Here is a 17,330-nt window from a genome sequence, read left to right as displayed (position 1 = left end):
CTCAGGTCTGAGTAAATTGGCCACTCACTGTCCACAGCATTGAAGTAAGAAAGGCAATTCTTCTATTAACACCCTTTTTTCTCTAAAGCAACCTACACAGCTGAAGTGATTTTTCCTTGGAGAGCAACTGAGCCCCTGAAGGGCTGAGATTGCCATAAGGTTACTTTCTGAGTTTGATCCTGGGATCAAGAATAAAACACGGCTGTTTTCTCTAATTTTACAGTGAGCTTTCATTTCCAAGGAGACTTAATCTAAGCTGTCTACACAATGCCAAAATATCCTGTGAATATAGTGGAAATGCTAGGGATATAGATGGTTGGTTTTGACATCAGGTAAATCTGTGTTATCTACCTGGTGACTGATGACCTGGAATGAACTTCAACTCATCTTACCATGTTAACAACTCCTTTAACAAAATCAAGACCATCTCGCTTAGAGCTTTTCAAATCTCCTACGGTAGCTTAGGGATATTTGAACACATTAGAAACCAAAAAAGCATAGAGTTTGTCATTAGAAATCACCTGGCCTCTTGGAGTGTTCACAGTCTTATTTGAAAGCAGCAAAATTAAGGCTTAAGGCTAGGTAACCTGGGTACCATTTTTATCCCTTTTGGTTATGTGAGAGAGAAGACCCCAAAATGTATGCTGCTTTGAGAAAGGTTAGCTAAAAATAAGCTCTCCAGAATCTCTGAGTGATCAGGCAAAAGCAGAAACCATTTCATATAAACATCTAAAAAGAAGAAAGCAATATTAGGGAGAAAACCGAGTGCTTAGGACATTGGAATGTCCATACCCTCTTCTTTGATCTGAGAGGAATTGTTTTGGATAAATGACAATTATTAAAGACCACTGGGGGAAACTTTTTCCAAATCTAAGACTTCCTTCTAGCTTACCAAACAAGCAAAGTGTTTGCCAAAAAAAAAAAAAAAAAAAAAAAAAAAAAAAAGAAAAAAATGGCCTTTTCGTCTGATGAGGCCCTTTGAGCCTTACTCACAGAACACTGTTCAAATCACAGAATTTTTAGAAGTGTAGTTGAACTAGAAATTCTATACCCTTAGCTTGAAGCAACCTTGTAAATACGATTTCAAAGCATCTTCAAGGTAGGTTTCTCAGTGAGTTCCAAGTCAGTGGATTTCAAACATCATTCCCTGTGTCCCTGGATGGGGAGAGAAGGAAAAGCAGGATTATCAGAATCTGTTGTGTCTCTCCATCTCTCCCATCAGAGTGTACTGCTTTTATATGCAGTATTATATATTGAACTTCCACGAACTATTTCTCTTGAATAATGAACTCTTGTGCTTTGGGGAAAACAAAACAAAACAAAAAACTTTGAGAACCACTGCACCCAGCAGGAGAGATTAAAGAGAAATCTTAGCATGGCAACAGGGTCCATTGCCCCTGAGCTCCACCAGGCCTTTCAGGAGCTGGGAGGGTAGGAGAGTGGTAAAATAATCCTCAGGAACAAAGGCAGCAGAGAGAAGGAAAGAAAGCAAATTCACCACCATGTTACTCTTGCTGCATTCAAGCAGCCTCTGGCAGCAGCTTAGAAGGGTCCTGTTCTTTGCTAAACATTGCAGGTACCCAGCTGGGCTTGTCGTACCCACTTAATAGCAGCACTTTAAGAAAGTGTTGTCATTTTCTTGTCGTACTCATTTCTCTACCCTCTATTATCTTTTCAAAATCATATTACAAAATATTATGAGCTTCCTGTATCAGACACTCTGGGTCTTAGTCACTCAATTATTAAAATTGTATGATTTTTTAAATTGCCATTATGTGTGGGCTGTCTATACCAAAGCGACAAAGCAATTGAGTTAACCCAAATGGTGCTATGATTGCAGGATCAGAACATAGAAAATTATAGCGTTGGAGAGAAAAAAAAACACAGCTATTTCACATCAGTGCCAATAAAATCCTGGGAAACTCACCATGACACCATTATGTTAGACAGAGCAGAGCAAATGCTCCCAATGTATTACCATGCGGAGTCATAGAAAAACAAAAGTATTTATGGTTGTTAGTTTTATACCAAGTTCCTCTATAGTAAACGAGGCCCTCTGGTAATGTGATGTGCTCCATGTGACATAACAAGGGCAATTCTGACCTGCTGTCAGCCGTTTCTCATTTTACCTGTGCCTGTCACCACAGTCTGCATATGCCTGCTGACAGAGCTGCCTCTCTCAATGGAGAACTGAGGGCAGAGCTCCACACAGCCTAGGCTGTGCAAGAGTCTTCCACGGGCCATGCCCTATGACATCCGTTCTCTGGGCCTGATGAGCTACTGACAAAGCCAACTTGAAAAGGAGGTGGACTTTACAGGTGTTGCCCCAGGCTGACTGTTTTTCAAGAAGCCAAGCAACAACTCCATTACCTATCATTCTGCAGATAATGGTTAGTATATGATCTGAAGAATGAGAGCAAGGGTCCCGGCTCCCTTGCTCCTCCAATATAGACATTCGTGCTGGGCTCATCTAACTTCAACTTGCACATTTAGCCTAAACCCAAACTACGGAGCCAGTCATGTTGCTTGTCAGAGAGGATGATCTACAACAGGTCAGTCTAGGAACTTAACCACCAAAAGGGGTACATGGGATATAAAATTGGAGAAAGTCTAGGCACAGCGGCTCATGCCTGTAATCCCAACACTTCAGGAGGTCAAGGAGGGTGGATTGCTTGAGCTCAAGAGTTTGAGACCAGTCTGAAAAACACGGTGAAATCCTGTCTCTACAAAAATACAGAAAATAGCTGGGCAGGCTGGCATGTGCCTGCAGTCTTAGCTACTCAAGAGGCTAAGGGAGGATTACTTGAGCTCAAAAGATGGCAGCTGCAGTGAATGAAATCATGCCATTGTACTTCAGTCTGGGCAACACAGCAAGATGCTGACTCAAAAAATAAATGAATACATACATACATATGGAGAGAGATGTCACAATAACCACAACAATAAGATCTGATAAAAACTCTGGTGATATGGTTTAGATTTGTGTCCCCACCCAAATCTCATGTCAAATTGTAATACCAAATGTTGGAGGAGGGGCCTGGTAGGAGGTGATTAGATCACAGGGGTGGACTTTCTCCTTGTTATTATTGTGATAGTGAGTTCTCACAAGATCTGGTTGTTTAAAAGTATGTAGCACCTCCCTCTTCTCTCTCTTCCTTTTCAGGCCATATAATCTGTGCCTGCTTCCTCTTCACCTTCTACCATGATTGTAAATTTCCTGAGACCTCCCCAGCCATGCTTCCTGTACAGCCTGTGGAACCATGAGCCAGTTAAACCTCTTCTCTTTATAAATTACCCAGCCCCAGGTAGTTCTTTATAGCAATGCAAGAATGGACTAATACATCTGAAGTCCATGCTCATCCAAAGGACACAGCATAATGCAACCCAAGTTACCCTTTCTAAGACAAACATAATACTAGCTTTGTCAGATATTTTTAAAAAGTCAGACACAGAGATTCTTAAGTGAAATGAGATTTAAGTTGCCAATGCTTTCTGTTTTCAAAAGCAAAACATGTTTGTTCATGACATTAATTTCCTACTGCTGCTGTAACAAATGATCACAAAATTAGTAGTTTAAAACAACAGAAATACGTTGTCTTAAAAGTCTATAGGTCAGAAATCCAAATTTTACTCCTGGGACTAAATCAAACTGTTGGCAGGGCTGTGATCCTTCTAGAGGCTCTAGGAAACAATTGGGTTTTTGTTTGTTTGTTTTGTTTTGTTTTGTTTTGTTTGTTTGTTTGTTTTCCAATTTCTAGGGGCTATGTTCCTTGGCTAATGGCCAATTCTCTCATCTTCAAATCTAGCAGCAAAGCATCTTCTAATCTCTGACTCTGACACTCTGGCTTCTGTCTTACAAGGACCCTTGTGATAATAATGGGTCCAACTGGATAATCTAAAATAATCTTCACATCTCAAAATCTTCAACTTAATCACATATGCAAAGTTCCTTTTGCCATGTAAGGTAACAAATTCACCAGTTTGGGGATTAGGGTGTGGACATCTTGGGAAGCCATTGTTCTGCCTGCCACACCACCATTTTGCAATGTTCTAGAAACTTTAAATAGCTCAGAGGCTTGCCCTCAAGTCAGCCTTGAGCTGGTTCTCTTGCCTTTCTCATTCAATAACTAGATTCTAGTACCCCCAATCATGTCTTTATTCTCTGCTCCCAACCTCCTTAACAACATTGCCTGGCTTTAAAAGTTCTACAGTGATCATCTTAATCCATAGTGAAGGGTTGAGCTCACATTGGTTAACTGGTTCTCAGACTTCAAACTCTTAGTACTAAACTTGTCCACACTCCCTGGATTATCTCCAGAACCTGTCTTCTCCTCCCTCTAGTAAATAAATCCCTGTCCTAGGAATTGTAGCTTTGTGTTTTTGCATTCTGAAGTCAGTTATTCTCATCTTCAAAGCTTTGAAATTACAAATATTTTGTGAAGGAGTATACCTTTTTATTTTGCAGACACTCATTCAATATCATTTGAGAGCTAGAATAGAACCTAATATGGATGCCTGGGCTTCAGAAGGTGCCATGAAGATGGAAAAATGGGGTACTCAGAGAGCTGCTCCAAAGATACAGATTTTACTGCCTTTATCATATTGACTGGTTGGGCCGAGATTTTTGACTCCACTTTTCAGAAAGTGTTGAAACAATAGATTCCTAGGCACATATATATCTCTTCAAAACTAATGCGGAATCTTACTTGACCTCCCTGCTAATAGCAAAATCCTAGTTTACTCTCAGGAAAATGGAGAAATGCAGAAGCTAAGCAAAGACCTGCTTCCTGCAAGGGCAGAGAAAAGAGAGTAAACATTGCTCATGTGAAGTTTGATTTTCCCTTCCTAGTGGTAAAGAGTTTACTAAAAATTGAAGCCCAAGGCCATGGTGTTTAATTTAAGAGTTCTGGATTTCCAGAGTGATTGAGGCCACAGCAGAACTTAACTTCGCCTAGGGATGGACAGCATCCTGCCTTCCCAGTCAGAGCAGGAGACTGGATCCTAAGCAGAAGCAGGTGCCATACCATGCTCTCACTCCCTCTGCGATCCTTCCTTTCCTCTCTTTCCTAAATTTTTTCCTTGGGAACTTCCTCCTGTCCACCTGTGGTGTAGGAGAGCCTAACTGACAGGGGACATTTGTATTTTTATCATCTCCATTTGAACATTGGTTTTGTTAGGTGGCCTTTGACCTGCAGCCTGTCCCTCAAAACATAGCTGTGCTTTCTTGGAAGAACCTGTGGGACCCCATGAATAACCTTTATCTCATTCAGCCTATGTTTACAAATAGCAAAGACTATACACAGACATCATAGAATGCTGGGCTCTGTGCTGCATGGGCCCCAAAGACCTGTTTGGCTGCATTGCTTTACTTAACTGTCAATTTTTTCAAAATCAAGGCATTCCACAATAAAATTCAGACAACCAGGCTCTCTTAAAGCCATCAAAATATCTGGCTTATCTGTGCAGTTTCACAGAGCACATCTACTCTTTAAACAGGTGTACCTCCTCTAGTTTAGCCCAGCAACCTGACTACCCCAGTAGACATCTGAGTTTGTAACCCATGTGGTATCATGTAATAAATAAATGTATGGAATCTGGTAGGCCTACAACTGATTCTTGATTCTGTACGTAACAGCTTAGGCTATTCTTGACTCTGCATGTAACAGCTTAGGCTTCTGAAGGCACTACTAAAGCCACTGGTAAGGGATCAAAGTCCATTTCCACACAATAGGAGACTCTAAATTCTTTTACTGCATCTGAATATTCTTGCAATGAGGATTTCTAAAGACAAGCCGGCCATCAATTGGTTCTTTGAGATCATTTTGTTGTCCTCAGATTGGTGATCTGAAATGACTTCTATTTCCAATTATACTTATTATATCTGGCCCCCATCCAGTGCTCCATGCTGTGGCACCGTGAATGGGCTGTTGCTTTTTCTGTTTAATACTTGCAAACTCATAGCACGGCCAAGATGATCATTTAGTGGTGAAGGATACAATAACAGGGCCAGGTCACCTCACCCACACCACTCCTGGTGTCAGCTTCCTAGGGTATGGATTCCATTTCAGACACGGCATCTGCTCAATATCACTTTCAATACCGTCCTAAGATTCAGGAGAAACATTTCAGTGCCAGATAGATATTTAAAATTTGAAAAATAAATGTTCTAAAGAGACTGTTCATTGGGCCATTTTATTTTCAGGATGCACAGGAAACGTTTGTCTTACCAATTTGAAATAAATGTAATTGACCTTTTAAACACAGAATCTGAGAGATTTAGAGAAAAGAGAGAGAAACAGTTCAGCCTAATCTTATTAGAATGAATAACAATGGTGACTCTTCCATAAGACCTTCAGCTAATAAAAGCAGAATGTCCTTTCTAATGGTTGTTAAAAGACTGGATATATAGATATATGAAGATAGAAGAATTAGTAGCAGGACTCCAGTTACCATATCCCAGAGAGAGACCATGAGAGGAGCATGACATTGCTAGGCAACGCTGTGCAGTTAAACAAGTTCTCACTGGCTCAGTGTGGTGTAGTAGATAGGAAGCAGGATTCAAGAAAAGCCCAGGGAAAAAAGAATGACATTGCTTATTTTAACAGGATAGGAATGGAAGGAACAAAGGCAGATATACAAGTTAGTCACAGCCAAATTTTCCAGGATATGAATGTGATTTCTAGAAAAAAAAAGAATTCTAGAAAATTTTAAATATTTATTTCATTAAATTAAAGATGAGTTTTTAAAAATAGGATTAGAGGTACTATCCAGGCATTATGCTTTATATATATTACATTATGGTAAAAGTAGTCATACTATTTTAAAGATAAGGAATGAAGTTCAGAGAGGTAGGTTCAAGTACCCAGCATTCTATACTAGAAACTGAAGAAGCCAGGATTTGAATACACTCCTGTGTGATGCTGGAGCTCATGCTATTTCCATTATTCCATCCTGGGGTTTGTTTTTTTTTTATTGAAAAATAACTCCTTAACTTTCCTGAGTCTTCAGTTGAGGTTTCCAACAAAGCCACATCTTTTTTTCAGGAAAATACATTGGTGCAAATAGCCAGTTATTTATTTATTCAATCATTCAACAAATGCTACCTCTTTTCTCCGAGCACTGTTCTAAACAAGGAGCTACAGTGGTTTTTTTAAAAAAAAGAGTTCTCTTCTCTCTTGGGTTCAAGTGGGATTTGGAGAGACTAGTAATAAATGAGTGAAAAATAGACTATAATATTTTAGGTGGAGATGAGTGCCATAAAGAAAAATACAGCATGGTAGGGGAATAGGGTGGAGTAGGTTAGACAGATATACACAGACTGCCTCTCTAAGACATTATCAACCTACATGCTTGTCTAAGGAAGACTGTTTGTCTTACAAGTTTGTTTGTTTGCTTATTTTTGCTATTACTCTGTAGTATTTATGTATGTATTTATTTATTCATTTGCTTGATTTTTACTTCTACTTCAAGGAATTATAGCAATGTGCTTCTTTTCTAATTTCTTGACTTTGTTCTGCAAATGCATTACCCTTCCCAAATGAGTATGCTGAAAGTAGGACTTTAAGTTCTTTGAGAGGACCTGCCTCACTTTAATCACTGCCTCCTAACTGGTGCTCAGCTTCCATTCTTACCAATGCACTTTTGTTCTGCACACAGTAATCGTGGTATTTAAGACATACAAATCAAATCACCACATTCACAGCATTCTTCCACATGAAGCCCTCCAATATACCCCACAGAACTTAGAAAATCTGCTCTCCTAAATTTGGTGCCATGATCTAGCTTCCACTACCTCTCTAGGCTCATCTTGTACTTTTCTCCAGGTCTTCTATCCTATTATTAGGCACTGTTAGATTAGGAGTCTTATTGTAACAAAATATAAATGAGTTCATGTCTAAATTGGTTATCTTAAACATCTTTCTAAGCTATTTTTCTTACTCTTCTAGCAAAAAAAAAAAAAATCCTAGGGAATAAAATTGGAATTAAGCATTCTACTTCTCTACCCTTACTTCTTACCTCCCTCCTATCACATAACATTCTTGCCACCCAAACTAACATGTAATATATGAACTATTCACACCTCCCAATTCCCCCTTCATTCTTTTATTTCTGCCTCTTAAACGGTTACCAACTTTCTGCCTCTCCCATTTCTAATTACCTGTGTCTTATGTAATTTAGAAATATATCTGGCTCAGCTATTACTTCCTCCAATAAAATCTTCTTTGATTATCTCAAAGGAACAGAAGCTCTCCCCATCTCTCACATGTTACATCTCACTTTCCAATCTGTATTGTAATTTTCTATATTTGTCTTGGTAGCTACTGTGCTAAGTAACCCATAATTTCAGTGTCTTAATGAGATAAAGATTTATCTGTGGCTCATATCATAATTCGGTGTGACTCAGTGGGGATCAGGCTGTGGGAAGGAGACTCAGGTTTCCCTCTTATTTAGGGAAGGTTGCCCTATCCAGGTTGCCCCTCAATCAAGTGGCTGTGCCATCTCCTTGGACTCCTCCAAAGGACCCTCTGAATCTGATTAGTAGCAAGAACCAAGGGCATAGAGAGGACTACCCACTCAGCAACCTTGGCCTAAGAGTGACACACATTTCTTCCTTCTTTCTGTTCATGAGAAGTGGACACATGTCCTTACCTCAGGAAGAGTGAGCTAGGAGGATAAACCAGCAGTACACTCAGAAGAAGACAAAATGTGTTTGGTGAGTACCTATCCAGTCTCTGCCACTGTCCTAACTATAGACTTCACCAAAATAACCCCAAATCCATCATATTGTCTTGAATATAAAAGGAAATATATTTTATATTTACCCCCAAAATGAAAGGATTACTATGGTGAGAGGACCCTTGTGGTGAACTTTTCATTTTCTGTTCTCTAGTCCTGCTTCTCTTAGCCTCAGATTTCCTATCCTTCCATGTGGAGAAAGTTTGATTTTTAGTTTTTTATTTAAGTATGACCTTCTAGTATGAGCAATAGAGTCAGCACCATATGCAGATATTCCCTGAGATCTCTTTCTCCTTGTCCTCTGCTATGGTGCCTGAAATGTATATATTAAAGTCAGTCACTTAGTTATGGTAGCTAGAACCAACATCACACAGATCATATTTATGTGAGTTACTAGGAACATAATAAAATTGAAAATTAATAACAAATGATTTTCATATAAAAGATAAAATATCACTAACTTCTTCTTTGGTAAAGGAAAAAATCATGAAGGATATTTTAAAACCATTGGAGCAGAACTCAATAAAATTACTATATGCAAAAACTTATGAAATGTAGCTAGAGCAGTACATAGAAGAAAATGTATTTCTGAATACATTAATCAGGAAACAAGAAATATAACAGAAAGAAAACCAGGATATTGAAAGAGACAATCCATGATAATGATGAGGGTAACAGTAAGTGAAAAAGGTTACATAATCAACATGTGTGAATGTCCCATAAATCAAGTGAACAGCATAGAAAGTAGCTGGGTGGGAACCATCTTACTCAGAAGGTCTACCTGCCAAGTTAAAGTGTCCTCCAGCAAGAGACTGTGGGTGTATTTTGAAAAGCACAGCTGGGGAGAACCGGATTATATCATAGCATAACAAATATCCCCAACTAAGAACTAGTGCAGTGAGAAGAACCTTGTACAGCTTCTGAAGACCATAAATAAGCAATTGAGAAAGAAGAAATAAGTATAAAAATAACAGATTTTTTTAGCATCATAAAAAACTATAAACCATTCAACAACCATAATGAATTGTGTTTTTAAAAATCTAGATGAAATTAATACATTTTTTGAAAAACATACAAAAAGTCAAAATAAGCATAAAAAGAAATAGAACCCATAAATACACCAAATCATTCAAAAAATATGATAATAATTTTAAAACTTTCTTCTCTGCCAACCCTCTCACTACTACCTAAGACATTTTAGACCTGGATAGTTGCATGGGGTGGGTGTAGCAAACATTACAAAAACAGATAACCACCATCTATTCAAGTTGCTCAGAAAATGTAAAAGCAATAAAAGTTAGCTAACTCATTTTAAAAGCCAGTATCATCTCGATATTAAAACTAGATAAGTTCATGGTAAGGACAAAAATTTAAGCCAATTTTGCTTATAAAATAGATACCAAAAAATCCTGGGAAAACTAACCAAATTTAATAGCACGCTTAAAAAAATTATGACAAGATTTATTTTAGAAAGTCCAGGATGGCTCAGCAGTGAACAATGTAATTTACTACATTAGCACTACAGAAAACAGTTCATATGGTCACTTCAAGAGATGCAGAAAAAGTGCTTGATAAAATTAATACATTTTACTTTTTAAAAAATTCTTAGAAACAAGAAATAAAGAAACCGTTCATTTGATTTAAACAATAATAAGGATAATAATAGCCTACCAAAAGCCTAGGGCTAAACCATATTGGTAAATTTTTCCATTTATATTTTTTGAGGTTAGAAAGAAGAAAAGAATGTGTGCTATCATTTCAGTTGTCTGACATGATACCAGAGGTCCTGACCAGCACAATAAGATGACAGGAAGAGAGAGAGAGAGAACAGAGAAACCAAGATAGAGATGTAAGGAGAAAGAGAGAGAAAGAGAAACATATTGGAAAGGAAGACACAATGTTGTTACTATTTTTTATTTATTTTCATTTTTATGTATTCATTTTTTAGAGACAGGACTTTACTCTGTCACCTAGGCTGGAGTGCAGTGCCGTGATCTCGGCTCACTGCAACCTCCACCTCCCCGGTTTAAATGATTCTCCTGCCTCGGCCTCCTGAATAGCTGGGATTACAGACATGTACCACCATGCTCGGTGGCTAATTTTTGTATTTTTAGTAGACACAGGGTTTCATCATGTTGGCCAGGCTGGTCTGGAATTCCTGATTTGCCCACTTTTGCCTCCCAAGGTGCTGGGATTATAGGCTTAAGCCACCTCACCTGACCTTGTGAGTCACCACACCTGGGCTGCTTTATAAAAACATAACAAATGGTACATTTCCATGAGAGGCGGAGAGACAAAATCCATAGCAAACTATTAGAATTCATAAGATTTGACCAAAGGAGCCAAAGACAAGATCAATTCCCCAAATATCAGTAACATGTGTCTTATCAGTCATAACTAGCAAATAACATGGCAATGAAAAAACAAACACGTATAGGAATTAATCTAATAAAAGTGACCAAGACCTTTATAGAGAAAAAATTTAAAATGTTTTAAAATGACTCATCTCTTTCCCCATAAAACTTGAATAAACAAAGAAATATACTTCTCTCTTGGAGGAGATAACAGTACTTTAACGTTGTTAACTTTAAACCACATGACTATATAATTTCAATATAGTTCCAATGTAAACAACACTAAGAACTTCAACAAGTTTATCCTAAAAATTTTTAATAAAAAGTAAACATTCATTAATAAACCAATATTTAATGTCATAGTAATCAATAGTGTGGTTGTGATACAGAATCAACAAGTAGATCAATGGAGCATGGTAAAAAACTTAGAAACAGATTCATTTGTATGAGACCCTATCCTATGGTAGAGATGGCATCAAAGATCACTGGTTGATACATGAATTGTTTAAATAATGATGTTAATAAAAAATGTTATATTTTCAACTTCAACTTCAAATGTTATATTTTCAACTTTCAACTATAAATGGATTAAATACCTAAATGGGCAAGGTAAAATTATAAAATGATAAAAATTGAGGTAGAAAATTATTTTTGGTCCTTTGAGGATAAGAAAAACTTTCTTTAAAAGACTCAAAAATCAAAGGTTGTTAGAAGAAAAATTAATGAATTCACATAAAAATGGAAGATACCAGTTTAATGAACATCAGTGTTGAAGTTAACAGATGAGTGGCAGACTAGGACAAGGTATTTGCAATATCAAAATCTGATAAGAATTTAACATCTAAAACATACAAAGAATTCCATAGTTATTTGTATATTTCCAAAAAATTGACCAAAAACACAATGCTTAAATGGTCATAATTTAAACTTGTACAGTTCGTATGTGATTCAGAGTTAAGTGGTCACTCAATCTCTATAGCACTCAGAAGAATCCTAAATAAAGCAATAATTATATACCAATTTATACCCACAAGATTGAAAACATTTGGAGAGATGGATATGTAAAGTGTTGTTGAGAATGTTGCAAATCGGAAAAATTACTGATCTGCTAATGGAAGGCTAAACTGGTATATCCACTATGAAGAATAATGTGTACAGTCTAGCATTCCAGTTCCTGAGTACATAAGCCAAAGAAAACTGCACAATGGTTCACAAAAGATCATGTCCAAATGGGATAGCAAATATGATCCTATTCTACATCTAGAGTGAGGAAACAATTTTTTTTTTTTTTTTGATAGAGTTTTGCTCTTGTTACCCAGGCTGGAGTGCAATGGCGCAATCTCGGCTCACCACAACCTCCTCCTCCTGGGTTCAGGCAATTCTCCTGCCTCAGCCTCCTGAAACTGACATTTTTTAATGGTCCTAATGACCATCATTATTTACCTTTGTGAACTACAGCCACAAATACTGGGTTCATTCTTCTTTCTACAAACTAAATACTTTCAAATCTTCTTCAGAGGGAGGAACTTAAAAGTCTTGTCTCATCATGACATCAGTTCTTTTCACAATAGGACAGGGTTTGCCGCAGTAACAAGCATTTCCCAAATCTTATTGACTTCTATTAGCAAAGGTTTATTTATTGTGTATACTACTTGCACAACACTGTGTGGCAGGGTGATTTTGATCATAGGAATCACCTTGACCTCAGGACTCAGGATAACAGAGCAGGAATTATCTGGAACATTGTTGGTTCCAGATGAAAAGCCATCTGCAGATGCAAAGACAAAGTACATGCTACACATGCCTCCACCTGGAAGTGACATATGTCTCTTCTGCTGATTTTTCATCAACCAAATAACTCATGTGACCAAGTCTAAGTCCAACATAGCAGAAAAATATTGACCTCCTTAAGAAGGGTCAATTAATACTGATGAACAGTGATAGTCTACCTTAGTGGATAATCACTGTGGCATTGTTTGTAGTAGTAAAGAGTTAAAGTTATCCCATGTGTCTACCAAGAAGAGGAACAAATAGGTCGGGCGCGGTGGCTCAAGCCTGTAATCCCAGCACTTCGGGAGGCAGAGGTGGGTGGATCACGAGGTCAAGAGATTGAGACCATCCTGGTCAACATGGTGAAACCCCGTCTCTACTAAAAATACTAAAAATTAGCTGGGCATGGTGGTGCGTGCCTGTAATCCCAGCTACTCAGGAGGTTGAGGCAGGAGAATTGCCTGAACCCAGGAGGCGGAGGTTGCGGTGAGCCGAGATCGCGCCATTGCACTCCAGCCTGGGTAACGAGCGAAACTCCGTCTCAAAAAAAAAAAAAAAAAAAAAAAAAAGAGGAGGAACAAATAAACAACATGTGATGTATACACCTGTTGTTTTATATAGGCCATAGAAGTAATGATGCATTTTCATATGTCAGCAAAAAAATACCTAAATTCAAATATAAGGAAGAAATAATCAGAAATTAAATTTATAACAATACATGTCTTGTGTTTAAAGAATTCACTAAGACATATCTTTCAAAGACAAAAACACAGTAGTTCCCTTTATTCATTGTTTTATTTCCTGCAGTCTGTTACCCACGGTCTACCTGGAACTGAAAATATTAAATGGAAAATTCCGGAAATAATAAGTTTTAAATTGTGTGCCATTCTGAGTAGCATGTTGAAATCTTGCCTTGTCTCACCTGGATGTGAATCATCCCTTTGCCCAGCATGTCCACATTGTATGGGCTACCCACTCATTGGTCACTGAGTAGTCATCTTGGTTATTACAACAGAAAAACACTATAGATATATATGGCTTGGTACTATCCATGGTTTCGAGCATACACTGGGGGGTCTTGGAAGTTATCCCCTTCAGATAATGGGGCATTACTGTATATCCAAATAAATACATGGAACATTCTGTCTCAAAAAAAACCCATGCCTTTCCAATGATTGATTATAGTGTTCTATGTACTGAATATAATCAACTTAATTTTGTTCAACAGGTGTTTATATACAAAGACTTCTAGGTCTCCTTTTAAGTAAAAATATATTATTTGAGAGAGATGGTTTAAGATATTTTAGTATTTAATATCTCACACATATACCACATATGTGTATCCTCCACAATAAATTATTAGATACGTCCTTGGCTTCATCAGATTGAGGAAATGAGACATTGGGCAATGTATGTTTTTTATAGGGGAGAGGAATGTCATGAAAATGTCTGGCACAGGACAGGTGTTTAATAAAGTAGTGTTCGTTTTTGTACAAATAGTGTTTTGCTGTGTATACGTTATCTTATTTAATCATCATAGTAAACTAGAGGATTTTAATTGCAATCTCGTATATGAAGAATGAATAAAGAGAGGGAGATGGTGAGTTGTTCCAGGTGTGCACTGACAGTATGAAGTCAAGTGGTAATAGAAATTCTTACCTTGTGAATTCTTGTTTAGTTTTCATTTGCCTCTTAACACTCAATCTGACACAAGAAAAAAGAATTCTTTGCATTGAAGGAGAATGTGGTTTGAGTCTAGTATCACAAGAGCTTCTAAATAGCCCTCAATCCTCTTTCCAAACTAATGTAGTTAGAAAGGCATACATACAACTTCCAGAACTTTTCTTTTCTATGCTCTGTTAAATATTGCCTGGAAGTACAATTTATCCCACACAAACAGACAGTAAAGGCAACATGTGTAAGTAGCTCACATAGTTCAAATACGGCCACACCCTAATAGGGGGAAAAAAGGCATATACTGCAGACTGTTCAAAGTCATGCTACCAAACTTTTTCAATACACAAAAAGGTTTTTTAAAAAACAGAAAATAAATACTTTTAAGGCAACGACAACAAAATGCTAAGCTAATCAGCTCACACAATGTACTATATAGGATGGCATATAATTTGCAAGGAGTAAAAGACAAAAGATACATATTGTCAAGCTGGGACCAAAGAAAAATGTGGTGTTTATTGGAGCATGAGAAAGCCTTGAAATATAAATATGTAAGAGAGTAAGGTCAGGGCAGTAAACAAATTCAGCTGAAAAGAAACAAAAAAAAAAAAACTATAGGTTCACTTTCATCCCTTGAAATGTGCTGCCCAAATCTCTAGTATTTAACATTAAAAAAGTTTTGAAACCACTCTTCTAGATCAGAGGTTACAGAACTATGGATCATGGCTTGTCTTATAAGGTCTGAAAGCTGAGAAAGTACTTTGTATTTTTTAAGAGTTGTAAGGAAGAAGATGGAGGAGAAGGAAAAGAAAAAGTGACAGACACAATAGGAGGCTCACAGTGATAAAACATTTAGCACCTGACCCTCTACTGAAAAAGGATGCTGACCTCTGTTCAAAAATCAATGAACGAGTTGGCATGCTCCTTCGTTGGCAAGGAAAAGATAAGAACCCTCTCCCCAACAAGAAGACTAACACAGTTGTATAGTATCATTTACCTAAAAAGCAGGACTCAACAACCTATAGCAAACTAATTAGGGTCTACGGGGGCACAGTTACACCCACCTGTTTACATGGTGTCAGTGGCTGCCTGTGAGGTGTAACAGCAGAGTTGAGTAGGCTAAAGTATTTACAATTTGTCCATTTAATATAAAGTTTTCTTGTTCTACTATAAAGGACAAGTGGAAAACTTGCAGCTTATTATGTGATGGCCCTTTTAATACTAGTAGATGGTTACAGCTCAGAACTGAGAGACCTTTAAGCTTTTCCTAAAAGTGTTTTTGTCCATGATGGCTATACTTCTTTTAATGGTTTTGTGCTTCTAACTAATCCTGTTCCTTGCTCCATTATGTTACTCTATTCTTTGATATTAGAAATACAATTAAGTGTGAAGCCACAATCTTTGTTGACAGACACCAGGCTTGTTGATCACATGATTGGTAAAATTCAGTCAGACTTAGATATGTCTACAAGGCAATAATCAATTAAGATTCTTTAGCTGAAGCATCATGTGAATAAGACTTGCATTGAATAATTTCACTGCGGATAGACTGGCATGAGCACATTGAGAAAGGTACTATAAGAAATATATGTATATATATATATATATACATACATACATACATACATATATATATACAAACACACACATACACACATATACATAAATACAATACAGTCATGTTTTCTGCATGGATTTTGTTGAAGACAGTGTTATTTATATCACAATATCACATCACTGAATGTCTCCTTAAAGGGGTTTTAATCAAGACACTTGAGAAAAAATGTATTAGAATTTTGTACTTGCAATGCTTTTTTTGTGTGCCCAGTTGTATACACGGCAACTGATTGTTCTAGGTATCTATGTATCACCTCAGCTCTAAATTAATCATTGACTGTTCTGCAAAAGATGTACCTAGGCTTTTAAATGTTGCCTTTGCTTACCATTGTTAAGCTTTGTCTGTAGTAGGCATTGGAGGGGCATTGTGGGAAGAACGATTTTGCTTTGTAGCTCCTGGTTTGGGTTTTCTATTCCTGGTAGGGCTGCCTTGACTATGCCCTTCTCATCCATGTGAGCAGGTTTGCTTCCTGCAGGGGACCCCATCACTAAGAAAGGAAAAGAAGTGGATTTCTTCAAGGACGCTGACAGGAAAATAATTAGCAAGGAATAAAGTAAACCCTATTTTGTGGTATTGTTCTTCCCTGTAAGATACACTCTGGTTACAACAAAGGAGCCAGCTCTCAAAGCAACGCTTATTCTTTTACCTTTCTTGCTGTTGGCTCTTGGGGAAAGGACGTGCCAAGCAACCTTTTAAGTCGCCAAATTCAACAGCAGCATAGTTGTAAGATCTGAACCCTGTGCCTGAGAGAAGACATCAGGAGATTGGGGCAGCTCTGCATACTTCTACCTCTAAGTCATAAATTTAAAACCAAGCACAAACTCATAATCAAGAACAAGGATATAAATCTCATCATTTTTAAATAGTAAAAACGGGAAATACTTTAAATGTTTAACTCAAGTTAGCCAAATAAATCATGGTATCTCCCCACTAGACACTGGCATACCATCACTAAGAAGGAAATCACGAAGGAATATTGAAAGACATGAAGAAATGAACTTTACATATTATTAGGTTAAAACAAAAGCTTTTATATACATGTTTATACCCATAGACATACACATGTACTCACACCATGCATACACACATAAATAGAAAATATGTGGATGATTCTTTTCTCTGGATTATGAGTGATTTATAATCACTTGTGCTTTTCTGGAGAAGTTTTCAAGTTCTAT

The 17,330-nt window shown here is 37.4% G+C and overlaps 1 protein-coding gene across 1 annotated transcript in view; it reads right to left on the bottom strand.

Annotated features, from left to right (window-relative positions):
* Positions 1-961: 961 nt before the first annotated feature.
* METTL15 (methyltransferase 15, mitochondrial 12S rRNA N4-cytidine) overlaps positions 962-17,330 on the bottom strand; it is a 400,694-nt gene continuing 384,325 nt past the window's right edge. Inside the window, exon 12 of the transcript XR_012518125.1 lies at positions 962-1,155. The gene's annotated coding sequence lies outside the window, so the exon portion shown is untranslated. The remainder of the gene's footprint in view (positions 1,156-17,330) is intronic.

This window comes from Saimiri boliviensis, chromosome 6, assembly GCF_048565385.1.
Source record: "Saimiri boliviensis isolate mSaiBol1 chromosome 6, mSaiBol1.pri, whole genome shotgun sequence".
NCBI classification, from domain to species: domain Eukaryota; kingdom Metazoa; phylum Chordata; class Mammalia; order Primates; family Cebidae; genus Saimiri; species Saimiri boliviensis.
Note: the sequence above shows the minus strand (reverse complement) of the source record. Positions and strands in the feature narration are given on the sequence as shown.